Consider the following 7414-nt stretch of genomic DNA (forward strand, 5'->3'; position numbering starts at 1 on the left):
ATGATATCCGGCTAAGTCCGAAGACATTTATGCTGGAAATTATATCCGGTTAAGACCGAAGGCAATTGTGCTAGTGGCTACATCCGGGCTAAGACCAAGGCATTCGTGCGAAGTCATTCTATCCGGGCTAAGACCAAGGCATTCGTGCACGTGGTTATATCCGGTTGTATTCGAAGAAGCTTGGGCTGGAGGTGAGTGTTGGTTGCTGTAATAAATTCAATTAGTGCGCTCGAAAGGCCCAAAGAATAAGGTATGTTTATATGTGCATTGGAAAGTCGACATGTTTGAGCAACATTCGCTCAATCGACTAACAATTTCAGCTATTGAATAGGTTGATACCTTGTGAAAGTATATAATGATGAAGTGGGAAGTAAGAATGATTATGTGAATGTGTATTAATGAAATGATGCATTTGGCTATGTGAATGTATTGCTTTAATTAAAGCTGATTTTATTCCTTGAGACTTACTAAGCATAAAAATGCTTACCCGTTGCTTTGGCTCTCTGCTTTATAGATTTTGCTCGATAGCAATCGGATTTGGGATCATTAAAGTCAAGTCATCCACACTATCAACGCCTCCATTTTGGTATAAATTTTTGGTTGAACTTTGAAATGGCATGTATAGGACTACCCTTTGTCGGTTTAAATATGCTGTGATGTATATGTGTTCGCCATGCGAAAATGGCTCGTAAAAGTGAAGTACTGAACTTAGACTATTTGCGGTTTGTATATATATATATGGTGTCTTGATGTGATTATGGATTGAAGTGGGAATGTTGGTCACATGATCAGCCATTGGTATGGTTAAAATGATCATATGTGAACCTATGTATGGCAAGACTAGTTGGTTCATGGAGACTACAAAATAGGTAAGACCTACCTTCAAAACAGATGCTGCCAGCTGCAGTGACGTGAATGTGAAAAATCACCAAAATTTGTAGGGATGGTATTAAATAGTGAATAAGCTATGTAAATGAACCTTGATGAGTCTATTTTCATATGGAAGAAACGAAATGGTCATAGGAGTTACATGTTAAGAGATATTAAAGCTATTGTGAGACAGGGCCAGAATGGTTTCTGGGTCCCCTGTCGCAACTTTAAAAATTTACTATAAATTATCCAGAAAGAATTAGGAGTCATGCCTTATATGTACAGATTCCATTTTGAGTCTAGTTTCATTAGAAACAAACGGCACCAGTATTAAAGCCCTGTGCAGAGAGATATTAAAGTTGTAACGCGAGAAGGTCAAAGCAGTCGATCCCTGTAACATGGGTAACTTTAACTAATAAACTGTACCAATTGGCCTGACCAAAAATTCTAGAAATAAATCCATGGATGGATATATGAGTCTAAATTCAGGGAAAATTTACGAAACCAGTTTCCAAGTTTTGGAACTCGAGATATGATTTTTAAGGCGACAGTGACGCAGTTTTCCAGCCTGACTGGAAATGTCAAATTGGTGGGCAAAATATGTGGACTTGGCTTGTTAACCCCTCGTGTCCGACACCGGCGATGGTCTCGGGTTCGGGGTGTTACATGCCACAAACTGGGATTTTAGAGGTAGAAGTCTTTGATGTTGGGGGCATTGATTTTATGGTCTCATTTCTCAGTTCCTTCAGTAATTAGAGCACTTCATATCCAAATGAGTAGAAACTTGATTTGTTCCTAATGAGATTATATTGAAAATTAGAATTCATTTATAACTAATAGAAGAAATCAACTTCAAACCAAATATCCAACTTCCTCTTCCTACCTGTAATAAACACTTACCCTTAATCTTTTTTAGCCACTGATTTTATGGCCTTATTTCTCAGTTCTCTCGGTAATTAAAACACTTTATATCCAAATGAGTAGAAACTTGATTTGTTCCTAATGAGATTATATTGAAAATTAGAATTCATTTATAACTAATAGAAGAAATCAACTTCAACCACAACTCTCACTTGGAATCACAAAATAATTATGATTCTCGAATCAAACCTTCAATCTAAAACAATCACTTGGTTAAAAAATATTCAACTTTTCTCTATCAATCAGAACTTCATAAAATTGCAATAAACTTACACCACCTTTATAGTTAATCTTTATTTCCAAAAGTTTGAGAAGATTTGCTAGAATATTGATGATCTAAATTAATGTGAGGATTTAAACATGAAAATAAAAGAAGGAATAAATCAAAAGAAGTAAAGATTAAAATGAAATAATAAGGTGAAAGAAAAAGAGAAAAGAGAAGTCATAGATAAAATACGTTAGTTGTCAGTGATGGTCAAAAGTGGCGAATAATGGTGCATGGTGGTTGTCTATGGAGGAGATTCAAAATGATATTGAATAGAAGAACGATAATAGCCAAGTAATTAAATTAAGAGAAGAGAAAAAAAGAAAACTGAACAAGGGTGGTGATAGAAAATAAAAGATAAAGAAGAGTGGTGGCACAAGCTGGTTTTCATGGTGGTGATATGGTTGTTATGGGCAGCCAAAGGTGGTGGTATGGTAGAGGAGAAGAGTTGAATGGCAAACAACAATAGAACAATAAAATAAATATGATGGAAAACTTCCAAAGAATGGTGGCTCATGGTAGTTGATACGGAGGAGAAAAATAAAGAATTTGATGGCAAACCAAAAAATATTTTTAACCAAAATGCTTACTATGGGACGACAACACTAGCTACCTAATTCAAAATCAAAATTCAAACTCCCAAGATCTTTTTCATAAGGAGACAAGGGAGTTAGAATGAAATGATGATGAAATAAACATGGGAGTTGCAAAATATAATATGAATAGCTTTGAAAACAAATATGTTACAAAATTAAAAAGAAGTTACATCCATGCAACATGCCTAACCCGTATCTATCACCGGATTAGGGTTACCGAGCATTACCATACAATCGAGGACATTTACACTTAATATCATTCAATAACATAATCAAATCATAAACCAATCATATACATACATACAGTCCCTAAATCGAGCCCTTGAGGCTCTAAAATAGTTTAGAAGCAAATCGGGACTAATTTGAAATAATTTGGAAAGTTTAGGAAAAAATTGCAAAATTTGCAAAACAGGAGTCACACGACCATGTGGCCAGGCTGTGTAACCTTCAAGCTAGGGACACACAGCCATGTCCCAGTCAGTGTCCTCACCCATATAACTCTCTAAGTAGGGTCACACAGTCGTGTCACACGCCTGTGTGCCATGTCGTGTAACTCTCGAAATGGCCTCACACCCCCATGTGCTAGGCTGTATGCTAGGTTGTGACAGCCTTAAAACGACCCTAGTCGAAATGTGGTTTCGGGACCACAAAACCAAGGCATAAAAATAATTTAATATTTATTTTATTGCCTATAATGTGTGTTAACTCATGTGTGATATTTTTTATGCTTTGATTTAGAATTATAGATGTGAATTTCACTAGAAAGGACCTAGTAATAAACTTTGAAAGTATGAGGGAAATGTGTGATGACTAATTAAAGGATGCATGCAAAACAATGGACTTGCATGTCAAATTCCCCCATAGCTAGTGGCCGGCCATGACAAGGATTTATGGGCAAAAATCATGTCATGAAACATGTTTGGTAAATGGGTTATGATGGAAAGAATAAAATAAGGGTATGGAATAAACAATTAATGTTAGTAGATGAGAAACAAAAAAAAAAAGTGTCCATCTTCCTCCATAGCTTGGCCGAATGTCCTAAAGGAAGAAAGAAAAATTTTGTTCATCTCTTTTCACTCTCTTGTTGGCCGAAAATACTAAGGTTAAGGAAGGAGTTTTGCTTCATACTTGGTTTGGAAGAGGATTAGGAAGAGGTTGGCTAAACTTGCATCAAGATTAAGGTATGTTTGAGGTTCATGCATGTTTTAGTTGCTAGCTTAATGTTCTTGTTAGCCCATGGTTCAAATCCTTGTTATGTCATGGGAATGAAATTCGCCAAAATGAATGTGGTGTTAATGCCATTGCATGTTAAATAACAAGCTTGAAAGTGATACATGTGATGGAGGATTGAAGATTCTTAGATTTTCTTTTAGCATTTTTTTGAATGAGATACTAAGTTCTTTGTTTCACCATGACCAAATTGAAATGGTGTGGTGTTGTGGTATTCGCCATGATATATCCATAAGTATAATTCATGCATGTTGCATGGTAAGTAAGATTTAAGCTTTGGAAATGTGTATATTTGCTTGTGATGATGTGTTGATTATGAAGTAAATAAGAGATGTGCAATGAATTACGATATGTAATGTGTTAGTAGTAAAATGTATGCTGTTTTTTTTGTGTGGTATTAAGTGTATATTCGCCACATGAGGGGTAATTAGTGTGCATGCATTCGGTTTGAGGCAAGCATATTGATGCCTATTCTTGGCTTAGAAAATTCGCTAAGAGGAATATTAACTAATGTGTTGAGTTCGATTTATGATTTCGTACATATGCAACTTTGATGCCTAATGTATATAAGGGCCAAGTACTTTGAACTTCACGTTGATGTTTGAATGTATTGAATTGCTTGTTGTGATGTAAAATGTGCATGACCATTGTGTATTTGAGCTAAAGGATGGCCATATGACCATTTACACTCCTTGTCATATTCGCCATAAGCTATCATGATGAGATTTTAATAAGTTAAATTTGTGTGAATTAGCTCAAGAGCAAAGGGGAGCTAAATCCGATAAAGGGAAGGAAAAAGTAGTTGAATAGCCGTCGAAATCGCTCGACAACATCCGAGGTAAGTCTTCGAGTGATGACCCTACTTGAATTATATCAAAATTATGCTCCTTGTTTGTGTGGCCATTGAGCCGAAATAGTAAAGGTTGATAAATATTTTGTGTTAGAGCTTTAGTAACGAAAATGAACTATGGACGTGTCTTGAATATTGATATATGTGTAAGTGAACATTGGAAATATATCCGGGCTAAGACCAAGGCATTCGTATGAGTTGATATATCCGGGCTAAGACCCGAAGGCATTCGTGCGAGTTGATATATCCGGGCTAAGACCCGAAGGCATTCGTGCGAGTTGATATATCCGGGCTAAGACCCGAAGGCATTCGTGCGAGTTGATATATCCGGGCTAAGACCCGAAGGCCTTTGTGCAAGTCACCAAACCGGGTTATGACCAAGGCAATCGTCTTGAGTCGCTATATCCGGTTAAATCCGAAAGTATGTGATTCGAAGTGAGCAATCTTGCTGTGAAAATTTCAGCTTATACACTTGTGAAAATTCCAGCAATGAGGTATGTTTGTATGTGCTTGTACTAATTGAATTCTTACAAGTAAGTATGCGCTAAGTTGATAAACGAGCTACCGGCCTTGGGCTAAGTTGTTCTTTTGTGTATGAACATAAGGGTCGGTGATGTGAAATAAGTATGAGTATGGGAATGTGAATTAGTAAAGTGGTTTAATTAGCCATGTGAATAAAATACCTTAGTCAAAGCTGATTTCATTGCATGAGACTTACTAAGCATTAAAATGCTTACCCGTTGCTTTGGCTCTCTGTTTTATAGGTTTCGCTCGTTAGCTATCGGATTCGGGATCAAAGAAGTCGAAGTCATCCACACTATCGAAGCCCCATTTTGGTACAAATTTTGGTTGAACTTTGAAATGGCATGTATAGGACCATCCTTTGTTGAAGGTCATGTACCTTCCGGTTTGTGTAAACTTGGATAGCCATGCGAAAATGGCTTATATACGTTTTTAGCATAGAACTATAATCGTTTGTATGTTGACCCTTATGAGGTATGGAATTATTTTGAAACGATTAGCCATTGGAATGGTTAATCATGATCACGCTTTGTGCTATGTATGTAAAAAGGGCCAATTGAATCATGGAAATTATGAAATAGGTAAAGCCTACTAAAGGCAGATGCTGACAGCAGCAGTGACGTGGATGTGAAAAATCACTAAAAATAGTAGGAATGGTATTAAATAGCAAATAAATTATGTAAGTGTACCTTGACGAATCTACTTTCATATGGAAGAAACGAAATGGTCATATGAGTCATAAGTTAACAGATTTTAAAGTTCTTGTGAAATAGGGCCAGAACGGTTTCTGGATCCCCTGTTCCAACTTTGGAAAATCATTGTAAATTAACCAGAGATAATTAGGAGTCATTCCATATATGTGTAGATTCCTCTCTGAGTCTAGTTTCTATAGAAACAAACGGCATTAGTATTGAAGCCCTGTACAGGGAGATATCCAATTCGTAACGCACAAAGGTCAGTGTAGTCGATCCCTACAACAGGCGAGACTTTAACTAATAAACTGTACTAATTGGCTCGACCAAAATTCTAGAAAAAATATGTAGATGGACATATGAGTCTAGTTTCAGGAAAATTTACGGAACTGATTTTCGAGTTGTAAAACTCAAGTTATGAATTTTGGAGCGACTAGTACTCAGATTGGCAGCTTGTCTGAAAATTGTCAATAAGTGGGTTGAAGTCGTTAACACCTCGCGCTCGACTCGTGACGGTCTCGGTTCGGGTGTTACAATTTTATTGGTATCAGAGCTACGGTTTAGTCGATTCTAGGACTACCGTAATGCGTTTGGGTCTAGCTATACATGCCATTTTATGTGATTATATGATAGTGTGGTGATTTACGACGTTTGAACTTGTGTTTATTTATAGTAATGGATCCCGATCCCAACCGAAGCGATAGTGATGATGTGGAGAGTGTGGCGCTGCTCCCGACAAGGGACAGCGCCGGCGGACTCTCAACCTGTTGCTAGTAATCCGAATGACGAGGCTAGACAAGCCTTTTATAGCGTGATGAATGATTGGTTCAACCAATACATTCGAACTAATACTACTGCTCCACAACCTCCATTCCCAACAAACACACATTTCAAGACCTACAATGCCTCCAGAATTGACCAAATAAGGTCGAATAAGCCCCAGTTGATAGAATCCAAAACATGGGGCTACTGAATTTAAAGCTACGGATAGTGATGATGCCGAGCAAGTCGAATTTTGGTTGGACAACACGATCCGCACTCGATGAGCTATCTTGTACACCGATGAATGCCTAAAGTGTACCATCTCCTTGCTACGTGATTCGCCTACTATTGGTGGAGTACTCGACTTCTGTTGTGCCCATGAACAAGTAACTTGGGAGTTCTTCCAAACCGAAGTTTGGAAAAAGTATATCATCGAGATTTATGGACCAAAAACGAAAGGAATTTCTCGAACTTAAACAAGGTTCCATGTCGGTTATCGACTATGAACGAAAATTCGTGAGGCTTAGCCAGACGCTGCGAGAATGCATTTCTTCGTAAGTCGTGATGTAAACGCTCAAGATGGACTGAATGATGAGATAAAGTCGTATGTTGGCATTTTGGAAATCCGAGAGTTTGTGACTCTCGTCGAGCGAGCGATGCAAAGCCGAGGAGTTTAGTATGGAGAAAAGGAAAGTGAAGCGGAGCA

General features: G+C 37.5%; 1 long non-coding RNA gene across 1 annotated transcript; it reads left to right on the top strand.

The window, feature by feature from the left end:
* Positions 1–4626: 4626 nt before the first annotated feature.
* Positions 4627–5803, top strand: LOC128285187 (uncharacterized). The gene is made up of 2 exons (XR_008275628.1): positions 4627–4720; positions 5497–5803. It is a non-coding gene; the product is annotated as an uncharacterized LOC128285187 (long non-coding RNA).
* The last annotated feature ends 1611 nt before the right edge of the window (positions 5804–7414 follow it).

Source organism: Gossypium arboreum, chromosome 12 (assembly GCF_025698485.1).
Source record: "Gossypium arboreum isolate Shixiya-1 chromosome 12, ASM2569848v2, whole genome shotgun sequence".
Classification (NCBI taxonomy): Eukaryota; Viridiplantae; Streptophyta; class Magnoliopsida; order Malvales; family Malvaceae; genus Gossypium; species Gossypium arboreum.